Source organism: Dromaius novaehollandiae, chromosome 3 (assembly GCF_036370855.1).
Source record: "Dromaius novaehollandiae isolate bDroNov1 chromosome 3, bDroNov1.hap1, whole genome shotgun sequence".
NCBI lineage: Eukaryota > Metazoa > Chordata > Aves > Casuariiformes > Dromaiidae > Dromaius > Dromaius novaehollandiae.
Window position 1 is genome coordinate 91,313,514 of NC_088100.1, and position 15,975 is coordinate 91,329,488.

Below are 15,975 nucleotides of genomic sequence, written 5' to 3' on the forward strand. Positions count from 1 at the left end.
GGACTCAAGCCAACCTTTAAACCTTCAGTCACTAGAGGGCACCATGACTGCAAAATGCTAGCTGAGCCCTTCGGGCACTGCGCCCAGCATCAGCCACTAAACCAGCCTCAGACAGAAGATTTCTTAACAACTGATACAATATTTAAAAGGTTTTCAGTGACAAATCATTCAATCCTTGACTAACTATCTTCCTACGGTTTTAGGCTTAAAGAAAAAAAAGGGGGGGGGAGAGGTCTGAAAAAAGGTGGGATGCATCCTCCCTGGACCCCACCTGAAGGCTAGCCACTACTTAAGAGGGATCTTATACTTCTGTATCAGCTGAAATGCATAAACACACTAATTATATTATAAACAAAAGCTTCATTTAAAAAATGATGAGGTTAGATTTGTAGTTAGGATTAGATTAAGTGAAATGAGCTTCCCTTTAATGAAGTTAAATTTTTGGCTATTACCCAAAGAAATGATTTTTAAACAAAAAAAAAAATCCTTCCTTTGCTTTCTTGCTTCATAAACATGGAAAGAAAGTTATCTCTGCCTGTCAGTGATACCTACTTGAAAACTGGAAGTATGAGCAGTGATTTTGGTAAAATATTTTACTGAAAGTGAGTTACTAGGCTTCTGCTGCTGTACTGGAGTGAGGCTATATATATGTCTTACTTGCTAGGTATATTTGTGTGTGTGTGTGTGTGTGTATATGTATGTATGTATATATTTGTATGTCACACAGTCATAAAGACAATATTCTCTGAAATTAGTCACCCACTCTAAGTATGGATGCACATATTTAATAAATTTATCAACTTGAGACTGCTAAATATCCTTTTAATTAACAAGCAAATGAAAACACGATGTAGTTAGACTGTAAAACACAAACAATACTACCAGCTAACAGAAAGCACAAATGGAAGTTGGAAGTGGTGGTAGGTGACACGGACATGTCCGGATACAGAAGACTTTTCCGTGGCCTAGACAATAGTATCAATACCTATTGTCTTCAGAGGAGCGGCTCCCTGACTGCCCCGTCACCTCTTTTGTGGACGATTCTTTCCTGCGTGGCTAGTGGCAGTGCCGGAGTGGAGCCACGCACCGCGGCTGCCTCGGTCCCTGCGCTTGGCGTCGCCGGCGCTCGGGTGGCTGGGAATTACCCCTGTCAGGAAGGCGCACAGGCGGCAGTGCTCCGAAATGTTGTGATAAAAGGAGACAGCCAGTGCCCTCCCCAGGGTTTTGTTTTGATACTCTTCAGCTCTCCGCTGCACGAGATAATGACAGGCTGAATACCCTGGGTAATGCCAGCTTAGATCGTTTTTCTGCCCACTCAGGGTTTCTGCACCACGCTTCCCGGCGTGCTCGTTCCCAGCATGACGCGCGAGCTCGCAGCCAGGGATGCAGCGAGCCGGCCGGGCCCCGAGCGCCTCTGCCGCGGCGGGCGCCACGGCTGCCCTCCTGCAAGCAGCGGGGCTGTGCTTACACACTGCTGCCTTTGCGCTAAGTCCTGCCAGGGCCACGCTGGCTCTTTGCCCTTCTTATGGTTTACCCACAAATTAGATAATCCATCTGTGGAAAACGAGACATGAAGCTATCAGCGGTTCCTCTTGTAAAACCGCCACCAAGCAGCAGTGATGACACATGGCCTAGGTGTAGGCACGGTAGCTGTAGCTTTGACGCCTTACCAACCGTGCTGGGTACGTCTGCGGCCACAGTGCCGAATGAGCTGACTCAGGTACCAGAAGCCGAGCTGCTGCAGCAGCAGGACATTTTGCCGGTGCTGGTTATCCTGATGATCTGCCGCTTTGGACGCCTCAGTCCCACCAGCCAGCACCAGTACGGCTACTTTTTGCAGCGCAGCTCCACGCGCTGCCGGCACAGCGAGAGAGTTTGCGGTCCAGCAATGCCTCGCTTTGCCAGGGGCTCGGTCTTCAGCACGCTCATCATAATATTTCTTCTGCTCTCCTTCCCTGACACACAGCTTTTTGTAATATCACTTCAGGATTTAATTGGTTTGGGCTCAAGAGATAGATAACCCACTGACCCTAGACTTCTAAAGCTATATAGGCATCTAAACATATACATAGATGCCTATAGATTTCTGAAAACAATCTACCGGAGTGGCATAGAAGTCCCTAAATACCAGTGAAGGTCTTGGCCCAAAAACTTCAGAGTATTTCTGTCAACATCTGTAGGTAAGGGGTTATTTGGAGAACTTCAGCCTTCCACCAGCACTGGCAAATGACACATCGCCACTTAGCTGCAAAACCCCAATATTTAGATCAGGATTGTGTCTGGCACCCAGCACTTATGTGCCTTTAAACTTCTAATCCTAAGATTTCAGTCTTCTTGGCCAGGATTATCTGAATAAAGGACCCTAACAAAGCATTATGAAAATGATGATGATTGATATTCTCAAAGAAGTGTTAACTTGAATTGTCTGGACTTCTTTTTAAATAGATTTACTATCTAGACAGGCTTTCTGCCAGTCCACACAAGGGATCTTATTCCACCTCACAAGGGATTACCTTGGCAAGCCTGAACTTCTGCATTAAGAGAATCACCCAAATAAATTATGGATCATTATTCGGCAGTAACACAGCTGGAACTTCTTGATGAACCTTTCCTGTTGTACTGTCTATTGATACGCTGAGCTACTGTACACTTTTAGTAAGTACTGGAGTAGAAGTTCACAAATGAAAGGTAATTGCTTTCATTTAAACAAAATATACTTACAGGGTTGTTAGATCAAAAGTAGACAGGAACAACATGTGTTTTCACTGTATCTTTTGAAGTCGTTCTCCTGTACTTACTTTAGATTTTTATATGTTAATCTTAGCCAACAATAAACTTAGATAACACAGCATATGTTCAATCATATATGTTATCCATACATTTCTGAATACTTAGGTGGAACTGCAGATTATTGTTCACATTCCAGTATATATAATCTGTTCTGTGATAATCCTGTAAATGCTGCAGTCTTGATTATCTCACTAAAACATTATCCTTCAGGCTACCTGAGATTTTTAGGGCGGCGATCCATGTACAGATACTCGATCAAACTGGTCATTCTGTGTACCTCATTTTGCTAGGCCACGCTGAATGAATGCTGGTTTAGAACGGTTTGAAAGCATTTTATTTAATTTCCACACCCTCATACAAAAGAACGCCATACTAGTGCTGATTTTGTACTTTTCCTTCTTTGTGCTTAGACCCAAATGCCCTTTACTCATAAAGACCCTGCTCTGTCACTAATCCTCTGACTTCAGCGTTAACTGTTTATGAAATAAGATGCTATTCATGTGAGTAAAGGCATCGCGATCTATTTCTTCAAAAGCTAATTTTCTTCTTTAAATCTGACTCACACCTGCCTGATCTGGTGTTTGTAACCTTTGGAGCTACATAGTTTACTCCAGGCTACTAGTTGCAGTCCTTTTACTACAATGCTAAACCACACGGGGAAACGGAAAAAATTGAACCAAAACATCAGTCAAGGGAAGCTTCGCTTTCCAGAAGAGAAAAACCTGACAAATCTGAGGGGCCGGTGCAAAAGGAGCATAGAAATCCCTACTGAAAAATATGTGGGAGGGAACGTATATTTAAAATAGGACCGCCTAATTCAGCTGCTAAATCAATGTAAGGAGCTCTGTATGTCTGTGTGTGAGGGAGGGAGGGAGAGAGAGAGACACAGGGAGGGAGAGACAGAAAGAGAGAGAGGGAGAGAGAGAGAGGGAGTAATGTGCCTTGCAGAGAGCTGGGAGCTTGATGGGAATGTTTGATTAGCTCCTCTCAGAAAGAGAAAAGGTGTCCAGGCCTCCCCTCGCTGCCTGCCTCTGATTCTTTAGAATAATGTTGACTGGAGTTTGTGGTACAGAACAACTTGGAAAAAATTACACTTTGATACTGGGTGGAGAAAAGGAATAAAAAGTTACACACTTCAAGCAAGGTAATTCTGATGTCATTTCTCTATTATATTTATTCATTGGGGAGTGGGGGGAGTTGCTTTCTGGTATGCTGATAATAGTTAAATATTTTCACTGCTAAGAAACTGTAGAGACTCACTTTTTTGTCTAACAGTTCAGCTGTATGCATGGGATCAAAGACCTGAGAAGATGAAGCCATAGATGCAGAATGAAAATGTACTTTAAATTGTATCTATTTTATAAATTATTTATAAAAGCATTAAACGTCTACTGTTAAAGTGGACACACATACTCACTGTCTGCCCAGCAAGGGCTTAGTTATTTCCTAAATAATGATGAATATTATTCACACATCAGTAGACATACATAGGCTAACAGTTCAAATAAAATGTGTAATAGGTAGCGTGATTTGTTCCCTATGTTTAAAATGCTTTTACTTCCACAACTTTTTCTTTGCCTCTTTGATCAATAAGTATGTATGAGTTGTAACATTAATTAGCATTAGATGACACTGGGGAACACTAATCTCTGAAATACAGAATGGAAAATAGTTATTATTCCAGTTATTTATATATAAATATACATATATATGTATATATAGTGTGAAATTTCCTGCTAGATGGATAGATATGCATGTGTAAACAGTAGAGTAGCCTAGAATCTATATATCCTTTTGTGCTGAGTGCTTGTTTTGCCGGTGAGGCTCCAAAAATGAATAGCATTGTCAAGCCTGCCACAGCCATTCAGGTCTCTGCAGCGAGATTAGATTCTTGATAAGGCTCTTCAAAATGCAATTTATGTTAGACTAGTACAAACATGAACCAAATGCCCTAAGCAAACTTTTCACAGAGCAACTTCTGAAGACGCCAGTTGAGATTTTGCTCCCACAGTTTATGGGAAGTACGCCACATCCAGAGCAAGAAAGGAACTACAGATTGTATATCTTCCTTAGAGCACACTTCTTTTCCTCTAACCCCTCCAAAAGTTAAACAAATCACTAAAAACAAGCAAACACCCACACAGAAAAAAGTAACTTTAATTTAGATATCTTTTAAAATACATTTGGCTGAGAATAGCAATAGTCATACATGTTTATAGCTTGAATTTTACCATATTTAAAAACACTTTGCATTTGACCGTGTTCAAAGAACATGCACCTTTGTATTTTTCTATATCTGTAGCACCACATTCAGACTTTATTCAGTCCTGAGTTACAGTGAGGGCTGTAAGACTGATCTCTTTAAGTGACTCGGACAGAGCTCAAACAAAACTGACAGCAATGCACATGCACATTACTTTCTCTATATTAAATTAATATCTTATTTAAAAAAAACTTATTTTGCTTGCATTTTTTAATCTAATGCTTCAAGTTGCTGAGGTCATTCTCACCAGGGTGACAGGAGACACTTGATGTCTTTCCATTATTCAAGGCATAAGCAATATTTTAAAAAACAAATCCTTAGTGTCCTGCCAATATAATTTAATATTGCTCTGTGATTTTACCTGTAATAGGAATTTTATGTTCTTAGCTTGCTAACTGATTTATGTGAGAAGCTTCTTTCATGCTTAGCGGCAGTATTCTTACACAAGACTTGACACTGCCATTTGAGCTGGTTTTATGAGTGACACCATGGAGGAAACCAGGTTTTCTCACTCTTGGGATGCAAGAAGACGACCCCCCCCCCATGTGGATTCTCTGGTGTCTAATAGAGAATGAATTCCTACCGAAGTCTTTCCTTTAGTGAGGGCGTTAACAAGGTGTTCCCCCTTCACCCAGCTACTTGCTTTCAGTGAAGTGAGAGATTAATTTTAACACTCCCTTCTGTAAAATTTGATTGAAATTGAGTATTTCTAAAAGGCAACTGCCACAGACAGTGTGAATACAGAAGTTTGGGAAAACAAGCTAATTAATTAATTCATATGGTAGAACAGAATGATTAATTACTTCTGCCCATTGCTTTTTGGAGAACACTCCTAAAAATAAACCTGACGTTTATATAACAGTGGCATTAAGGACTAGATTGTAGCTGGTCTTCCTGGAGAATTTTTAACTTGTTCCTTTTTGCCCCTGAGCCACAAATATGGCTCCAGAAAGAAAAGATGGCCCAGTAGCTTAACACCCTAACTCAGGACTCGGGATAATCGCATTCAAGTCTCTGCTCTGCCAAAAGCCTCCTAAATGATAGGCAAGTCATTTAGGGTGCCCAGCTGAACTGAGCAACAAAAATGACAGCTCAGTTTACTGTTGGCAAAATTGAGACTGTATTCCACCTCTGGTGTCTTGAGCCTAAATGCGTAGAAAAAAATGTTGAGGCACTCATACTCATGAATTCCTCAAGCAGATTGACTGGAATGTATAGGTGGTGGATCAATGAGGCATTGGTTGGCCTATGGCAATTGTTGCAGGGGAGATATTGTATTTTCCGGTCAGGTGGAACAAAGCAATAGTACCAGGGTTTGCTGAGAGCCCTGGGAAATGTTCTGGCCTCCTAAAGCTCTGAGCCCACCAAAACTCCTGCAGTGTCAGCTGAGCTTTAAAACCCACATTCAGAGTTTAAAAACTAAAATATTGAATTAGTAGGTAGGAACAGATGGCACCTCATATGTACCTTTCCATCTGAAATCCCATCTCTGTGGCATCCACCAGTAATATAGGTCTCATTGATCCATGGTGGAAAACAGAAACTATGAAGCAGATTGCAAACTTTATAATTATGATATAAAAGGAAATGCAAAACCAAAATAAGGTCTTTCAGAAGAGAAAAAATAATAGTGATTGTATGTATTGTACATAAAGCCACAGAATATGCAGCTGAAGTAATCACAGTTCTGCCCTCCTCACCCTCCTTCCTCCTTTTATGCATGTTGGGTAGCTATAGTAAGGCCAGATTCATAGAGACAGGTAACTGCTTAAGACCTACTTAAGCCGTTAAATACTTTTTTGAACTTGCATGTGGCACAAGGAGACCTATTGTTTGTAAGTGCTCCTCGCCTTGGGTAAATGTGATAGAATTCAGCTAGCATTAGGGACAATGTATTCACTGTTCTGGTCCCAGTTGTTACAAACAGACTATAATTATCGCTCTTCTAATGACCAACCAAGCAAGATAACAACAGTTTTTCTACTATGTTTAGAAAACAATGTCTTACTACAAATTTATGGTTCATTCGCCTGTAAAAGAGCCTCTCTAGCAGTCTTGGAGCAGATGCCATTCTTTTGCATCCTGATTCCTTTACTTATTGCACATTTCACACTTGGAAAACTTGAGTGAATGCTGCCCAGGCAGTGCAGCCTCCCTGTGTCACAGAAGAGGGTCAGAGTGGTGCACAAGTTCCCAGAAAATCTGTAGCCATTTAGGTTCTGTCTATGTTAGTGAATTAAACATGCCTGGGAGCATTCCCAGGCACTCTGTCTGGCTCACAAGAGCCTGCATCAAGCTTTAAACTCTTTTAGCCCCAAACTGAAGTGCATGCAAACTGCATTAGATAGAGGGAATCCCTGGAAGTTTCTAAGCCCTCACACTTTCTGGGGAGCTGACGGGAAAAGTCCTAGATTAGCCAGAAATGTGCCTGGTCTAAAAACATAGATGATGATGGTTCTGTGCCTTCAAACACTCCTAGCCACTGTTTAATTTGTTAGTACAACCTGAGCCCTGGACACGGAGGATCGACCCTCTACAGGTTCCCAACTTCTCTCCCACTTCACCTGCAATTGCTGTGGAAGTAAAGCCAGCTCTTTCAGCCTCCTTATAAAACCCTGTAGAAAGGAAACTGCAGCTGTGAAGGGACATGCTGCAGCTAAGAGCATATATTACTGACGAGATTTTCTCCAGTGCTGTGGCCCACAGGATGAGTGGGGGAGACTATTGAAATGAGGTAGGCTTTTATGGAGTCTATGGGGGCAGCTGTACTCACCAGTTGACTGCAGTATGCACGGAGGGAGCCGAACTAGCTAATGCTGGGATGCATCAAAAGCGGGCAGGCATGACAGCACGGCACTCATGGGTTAGCCACCTGCATTCAGAAGAATAGTTATCATCTCCTCTGCTTTATTCAAATCATCAAGGTTTAAGCTGTTCTTAGGCTGACAAGTCTTACTATCATGACTGAACTGGCTGGCTAGGATCCATTAAGTCCATTCCTGCTTTTGCTCTATCTTCAGAATTATTAAGAGTTCAATGGCACATTAAGAACACCACTAATGTCAGTTGTCCTTGATGTATCTCATTTCACAGGACATCTCATAAATACAGATATAAAAAATATTTTCAAGATTAACTGTATCTGCAATCTGTTTTTCTGCCTGTCACCTTATTAAATAGCTTTATAAATGTAGCACAGCAGTCAACAGTCTCTCAGCTAGCAGCTTCTTTCATATTAAAAAAAAGCATAATTGCCAAGTGACAGTTTTATATGAGCCAAAATTTCTGGAAAAATTCTGAATGATTTTGTGTAGCTTCATGCAATCCTTTAATGTTCCCACCAGGATGTATTGGGGATTTCCGGTAGCTCCAGGCTTGTACCTAAAACTGTGGAAATTTTTTCCCTCTCCAAAATTGCTTGTTTACAGGAAAATTTGAATGCAACCACCTCTGTCTGTACCTCTCAGTCTCTCTGCCAGGTTCCTTTAAGGATTCAGAAGGCTTCGTTCTTTGTATTTTCGCCAAAGACATAGTTTATCCTTGAGTCCATAGAACAAGGGTGAGACATACAGGAATACTGGCAACGGCACTGTGTATCCTGGCCCTGGTCACCTCCAGTGAGTCAGAGTTATGGAAGGGTAATGGCTCTGTGACTCCTGGGGCTGTTTTCACACCGACCAGCCAGCTGAGGACGATGGGAGCCCATCCATCTTACCTTAGTGGGAGCCCATCTTTTTCACCTTTCTCACAACGCATCTGCAAGACTCCAGCATTTTGTTCTCCTGGGCTTGGTGGAAGAAGTGTCTGGACATGAGGGGTATGAAGAAGGAGAGGCTGTTTGGAGATTAGGCTAAATGGGAGGAAGATGAGGCAGGGAAAAGGTTACAGAAGTTTAGATATTGCATATGCACCCATGAATCTGCATGAATTTAAATGGGCACCTGCCATTTTCCTCAAGCATAGGGTAAGAATAGAGGGCCATGGTCAGACAGATCTTCTTTTATCCTGCTTTGGGGACAATCGTTGGGCATTTCAAAATATGTAGTAATTTGGGATGTGATGTCTCAAGCTTCTATGGTATAATCTTGTATTCTCACTAGCAAAATTTGTGTGTAGAAAAAAATATGAGTGAAAAATATAATAAGTAGAAACTCATCTGACTATTTCTTAAAGCCAGAGTTCAGGACAAACTTTCTGACATGGAAGTGGATTGTGCAATAGTGAGTTCTGTGGGTTTAGTTTTGTTTTTAAAAGAGAACTTTGACCACAAGTTACAAGTTCCTGCTCTGTGATTGCCTGATTGCTCCTAAAATCCTTGTGATAAGCACAGTTTTCCTTTTTGATCTTGCAATCTCAGAATCCTGTAATTCATCTCAGTGCTGAAATAGCAGGTTCTAAAGGCTTCTAATACGCAAAATTAGTAAATCACTATCAGCCTGGTCCTGAGACATGTTTCTCAATGATTTCTGGCAGCATCTACACTGTGACAATACCATGGGCAATGCTCTGGAGCCTGGATTCCCTGCCACATTTTGTAGCTCCTATAGTGTCCGCCAGGGCACTCAGATATTGAGGGGTGTAGTTTTGGAAGCACAGCCTCTCCCATGCTGACTGCATGACCCGTATGCTAGGGAACTCACTCCTGCCAGTTGTTAAAGGCTGCCAACACATATGCCATGAGGCTGCAGAGCTTGGGCCACACTACATCAGGTCACACACCAGCACCTCCACCAACAGCACCTTTTCAAAATCTTCTCATTTGTAATGGTGGCACCAGTGCAGACCTGGAGATCAGCTTTTTTGCAAGAGCAATGTGGAGTCCATAGGCATCCTGCGCAGTCATTAAGAAATGGAAACAACATTCACAGGACCACAGTTTTCAAATTGCTCCCCACAACAGCCACTTCTAGTCAGGGACTTCAGCTTGAATATGCCTGCAGACCAGTGCCAGATGAAAGGGCCTGAAAGAGGCATGTAGCAAGGCTGAAGTGGCAACAACTACTTGCACAGGACATCATCCTGCCTTAATACAAGGTGTAAGGCACCTGCCACCCTGTGGCCATGCACAATAAGCCCTTGAGGAGTAGGACTTATCTCCTACCTAGAAGAAGAGGAGACAGGCTTCCTATCCCAAAGGTATCTCTGGAGAGGACAGCAGAGAAATATCCAACTTATCCACAGGAGTATGGTTAGACTTAGCCTAAAGACTAAGACTAAACTAAATACTAGACTTTGCTGTTCTCTGTGAGGAGAGTGAGAAAGCAGAGAGGTAGTGATTGGCCATAGGAGTCCCTCAGGATTTGCAGGTCATGAGACCAGCAGGGAAGCTCTAAACAATGACTGAGGGTCAGAAGGCAGTTTTGGGTTGGGTTTTTTGTTTTTTTTTTTTTTCTGATTTGCCTTTCGTGTCAGGGGTTGGCCGCCTTCTGTACTCTTTCAAAGACTATAATAACAGCTAATTTTGAATAAGCACTTAGCAGATGGTCTGAGGTGGATTCAAGGCCTGAAACAGCAAGGCAGAGAAAGTGGATGGCCCTAAGTACTGTTCCCTTGTATCAGTGAAGATATCAATGCCACGTGACAGCTTTTATTTTAAGTGCCATGGAAACCCAGACCAAAGGATGGCATCTGCTTATGCCCTCCATCTTTTTCCAAGTACTCTGCTCTGAATCACACCTTCAGCAGGGCACCTAGGTGTCCTCAAGGGTTTTCAAGGTGGTCCTAGTAAGCAAGGCTGCCTACCGCTCCATAACCTTTGATGGGAATGTGTCTGATTCGAGTCATCTACCATAAGCAAAGGCTGGTCTTTCTGTGTGTTGACACACTCTGACTGAACAGTCCTGGTCCCAGTGAACACTGCGTTACATACAACGGTTTTCTCTTTAAGTTTTGCTTTCCCAGTTGGGCAACAGAGTGCTAGTGACTGGGCTGACTTTCAGGATTAACTCCTGCAGCCACTACACATATTCTTTGACAAGAGGTGTTGTAAGTACCATCAGGTTGATGCTTAGATACCTGCAGGTTTTCAGGAGAGGCCTGAATGAATAATAGTTTTTGTTTTGCTTTGGAAACAAGGAAAACTGTGATTAGCAATGATACTCATCCTTCCTCAGTCTCATGTGTGAACTATTGGTAGTATTTTTTTTTCCTGAAAGAAAGCCCCAAAAAGGTATCAGAGGCACATCTGAGAGAGTGAGAGGGAGTGATTCCCAATTAGGACTAATGCAATTAGTCAGGAGGAAATATTATTTTTGAAATTTAAGGACATTTACCAAATATGTAAGGGGGAAAATGTTCAGCATGGGACTATCATTTTTAAGAGAAAACTATAAAGCAAAAGTGAAGTTATTTCCTCAGCTTTGTTCAACTGGCTTCCAGCACAAGCAGATTTCAGCTTAGCTTTTCAAAATGCTTTCTACAGTTTCCCCCAATACCTCCTGATTTGCCGAAGATATTTTGAGTAAAATTAAGTCATCATTACTATGATGATTCATTTCATTGATGAATTTTATCACTTACAGCCTTATTTCAAAGCAGTGCCACATACCAGGATAGCTCCAGATATTTTGTTAAAATATATGTCTTTTCTGAATCCTTATCCAACCAGTCTATGGCGCTGGTATGAGGCATGAGTAGTCATACTGACTGCAGGAGACACTGAATTGATAGAGTTTCCTTTTTTTTTTTTCTGTGAGATTTTGTATAAACTTACTAGCATGCTTCAGAATCAGTTTTGCTTTTGTACTACACATATAACTCACTTCTAAAATAAAGGGATACATGTAGCTTTAATAAGCAGAGTACAAACATTCTAAAGTTTCTCTGAATTTCTGCTTTTAAGTTTTTACCAAAAAAAAAAAGGTTTTCAAGCTTTGCTTGAACATGTTAGAAAAATTCATAAAACTATCCCCAGGGCGATCTGCAGTTTCTTCAGTGCCTTTAACACCAATTCTTCACTTTCAGGCCAAATATCTACCTTCAGGGGAATTCTGACACACTACAGTAATTCTTAGTTTGCAGCCAGCACAATAGTATGGGTATTCAGTGCTTTTTTTATTGGGTGTCCAACCTCAGAAAGCATGTATTATGCTTTAAAAAGCCAGTTTCACTCACTAGAACTAGGTGTTTTTGTTGAAAATAGAAAATGGTGCATTTTCTAAAAAGTGAAAGAAAGAACATGAAACCAAACCTAGCACAGCCCTCAGGCACTGCTGAAGATATTGCTATTTCCCTTATGTCACTGCTTTGCCCTCAGTTTCTGGGGAAAGTGGCTGTGCCAGGGGTGCACAGGGATGCAGTCTGGGGCCTGACTGATGTTTAAGTAGAACTAGTATTAGGAAAGGGAAGGAAATATTCCTCAACAGCACGATTTCACTGGGCAAGCTCCAGTGTGCACAGGAGGTCTGGGCTCTGTGAGGGCAGAGAAGGAGGCTGGGGGCAGATGTGACAGACAGAGGTAGTCGGCTGGACAGGGCTTCACAGGTTTCAGCTAATGGAGATTTCCAGTGAGCCATGAAAGCTGCCCATTGCAATGAAGTAAATTAACATATACTACATTAACATGAAACAGGAAAGTGAAATATAATGATCCTGGATCCAGTCATCTGGATGTTCCCAATTACATTTTCTCTGTAAGTGGGTGGCATATTCTAAGTGTATTTCTTCTTTTGCTGGAAGGGGCAGGTCAGACTTTAGCATAATTGATGGTTATTTCTGTGAGACAGAGGAGAAAGCATAACCATTACAGTTTTATTTAGGCCCTGAGAAAGGTCTGGCAAAACGAATCACACTACAGTTTTAAATAAATTACCTTCTTCTGAAAGAGCTCCAAGGAAAGCAGAGGGCCTGATTCATCACTGTTACTTCAGCCTTATGTTGGTTTAATTTCAGGGCATCTCACAGGTATAAAGAGTAGCACATGCCTGTTCGAGTGTTTTCGTTTGTCCCTAAATTGCTGGGTATAGCATCTTTTCATTATTCCTACCTGAGTGGAGCCCTTTCAGACTAAATTCTTTTTGCAAGTTTGCATATAAGCATCTCTTAAAGCAGCTCTAAAAGGAGGACTCGGGTGCCCAAAGTACAGCTTAGGCGGAATTTAGAGCTCTAAATTCAAGTATGCAATCCATAAGGAGCGGTCCTGGCTGCCGAGACACTGTGAGGCTCTGATCTTGGTTCAGGGCTGTCCTCAGGCTCAGAGAGCTGGAACCCACATTTCCTTCATCTCCAAAGAGGCCCCTTGTCATCTGGCTCCAAAGGCATCTCGGGAGGTTGGGATATGCCTCATTCTCTGTGATGAAGCAGGACCCTGGTGCAACCAGGAATGCCAGAAATGGGATCAAAAAGAGAGCAACTGAGAAGGAGCCTGACCTTCGCCTGGGAGCAGAGCAGGGCTGGAGTTCATGGCTTTGGTCCCTGAAGAGGGCATGCATTTCACAGCAGCTCATTACTGGCAGAGGAAAAAAAGCAGAGACAGACAGTCTAGGGGGAGGAAGATCCTAGCACCTTATGTCCTCATCCTCCTCCCATCTGAAGGGCAAAACCACAGGACTGCAGCAAGGCACCTTTCACACTTTCCTAGCTGTTATAATCCTGACCACATAGTGGTCTCACTTCAGCAGAAAGGGGAGAGCCCAGGCATCCTCAGTAACCTAGTGGATAGCATCTTCTTTCTCAAAAAAATCTCTTAAAGCTCTTCACTCTGAAAAGGACCTATAAGCCCCACTCTAGAGGTGAGGCCTCTGCTCACTACAGCATACTGCTGCCAGTGAATGGTGCTCACAGGAGACAGATCAGCTGTAACCAGGGTCATCTGGAAATGCTGGGGCTTCTCCATGGACTGGGACAATAAACTGGTGTCAAAAGTAAGACTGAGTTATAACAGAGGCACTGATCTCCTCTGAGCTAACACTGCATGGGTCTCTAAAGTTAGGTAGCCAGGATCTTTCAGGCTACACAGGGAAACTTTTTATGTTTTAAGTGCTTGGGGGCAGGCAGTATTGAAAAGAGGATGAACTCAATTGCTGTCAGGAGCATTAAGCCTACATCCATTTTAGGCAGATCACGACCATCCAGTAGGCTAAACAACCCAATCTGAGTACAGTTACTGCACACCGACAACAGTAAGCTCAGCCAGTCTGTTGCATTTCTTTGAGAAACAGAGCCAACAGGTACTGCTGAATAGCAGTGTAGTAGGAAACAGCACCTGCCCCAGGAGCAGAGCAGTGTGCAAGCCCATAGTTAACACCTTTGAAGCAAAAGCCTAAACACCAAGCTGGAATGACTGTGATCACCAGCCCTGCTGTAGAAAGGGTGATTATTTGCAGAGGTGGGGACCACTGTGGACTGGAGTGTGGGATGCCTGTGGCCAGAGAAAGTAGCTAACACAGAGTCCATAGCTACTGCTTGGTTGATAAAGGCTTTTTATTCAAAATGAATAGCTCTGCTTGTAATCCTACTTCTAACTATGTATTTTATCCAAGGACTCTTTAAGGCAAAAGCACAAATTGTCCATAGGCTCAGAATCTCATTTAGTAGTAGATTGTTTATTTTATTAAGTACACAATTGCCTAACATGTAATGCCTAACATTTCATACAATTCCTCCACCACAGCGGAGGGACGTGCAGCCACAAAACCATGTGTTTCCTTGACAGCTTTCCTTCTGAGGCACCAGAGGATTAGGCAAAAGGCACCATCATGCCCTGAGTCTCGTTACAGGCTCCAGGAAGCATTTTTGTTTCTGAGTCCTAGCTCACCCTAGTCCACACTCCTAGCTTACTCCTAGCCTGCAGATGCACCTATGTCCAAACAGGGTACAGCCTTTCAGACAAAGCTCCTCCTTTTGGCATTTCCATTTCCTGCTGTCTGGCCAAGATGTCCTGCTTGCAACCACTGCACAGACTCCTCTGAAAGCTGGAGGAGGCTGAAGAAGTATGCACAATCAGCCACTGACATAGGAACAGTCTTCAGTGTCTTATTGACACTTCCCATAAAACAGTGTGGGCAAATAATGTCTTAATTTTGATATGATATGATATGGTATGTCCTATCCTAGCAGATGGTGCTAGTACAGATACTAACTTTCTCTTGTTTAAATTATAGCACCCACTTTGCAATTTTGTTCATATGTGAAAGAACACAGTCAAGCTTTCACTCACCTTTTTTATAGAAGAAGGTGATGAGGTCTGTGGTATGTTTTAGTTCCTGGACGAGTATATTCTAACTCAGACCAGCTCAAGAGAAAGTCCAGCATCTCATGCGAATGAGCTTCACCTTCGCAAAACAACATCTTGGGTCTTTCTTATCTTCTGATAGCCAGTGACCTGGCCCGGGAAACATACAGGGCAGCCTAAGTCTCTGAAATGAAATATAGTTATCAAATCTGCTTTCCTGGCTCAACAGGACTCATTGACTGCCTTTTTAAAATAAACATCCACTAGGATTTTTGTTTCTATGTATAGTCTGTCAGAGCAAGACAATGCACTAAGTACACATCATTCCTTCCCTCTGGGAAGAAAGGAGGTGAGAATAAATCATATGCGGCAGGTATTAGTCTTACTACCTAGTGTGCACCAAATGCACAGCTATTACACTGCTGAGCATGGTTTAAGTGCCACAAGGACAGGATAAGAGCATGAAAAAGAAAGAGAGAAACACTTAAAAAAAGAAAAAAAAGAAAAAAAGTCTAGAATTTTGTTTTAGAAGGTGATGATCACCTCTCGTTTATTCAAACCCGTTTACTTGCAGCTACACCAAACCCACTTGATTTTCCTATAAGAAGCACATATTTAACTCATCCCACAATGGTTAAAGATATGTATTGTTAACTCCATCCCACAATGGTTAAAGATATGTATTGTTAACTCCAAGCTACTCGCTGAAATAGCTTCCAAACAAAGTCCACTTCTGTTTTTTTATGGTGTC

General features: G+C 42.2%; 1 protein-coding gene across 3 annotated transcripts in view; it reads left to right on the forward strand.

Moving 5' to 3' along the window:
- Positions 1-3,686: 3,686 nt before the first annotated feature.
- Positions 3,687-15,975, forward strand: part of VIT (vitrin) — a 64,382-nt gene continuing 52,093 nt past the window's right edge. For 2 of the 3 annotated variants that reach the window (XM_026102595.2, XM_026102597.2), the window contains exon 1: positions 3,687-3,934. The gene's annotated coding sequence lies outside the window, so the exon portion shown is untranslated. The remainder of the gene's footprint in view (positions 3,935-15,975) is intronic. The other variant, XM_026102596.2, reaches the window with a different exon arrangement.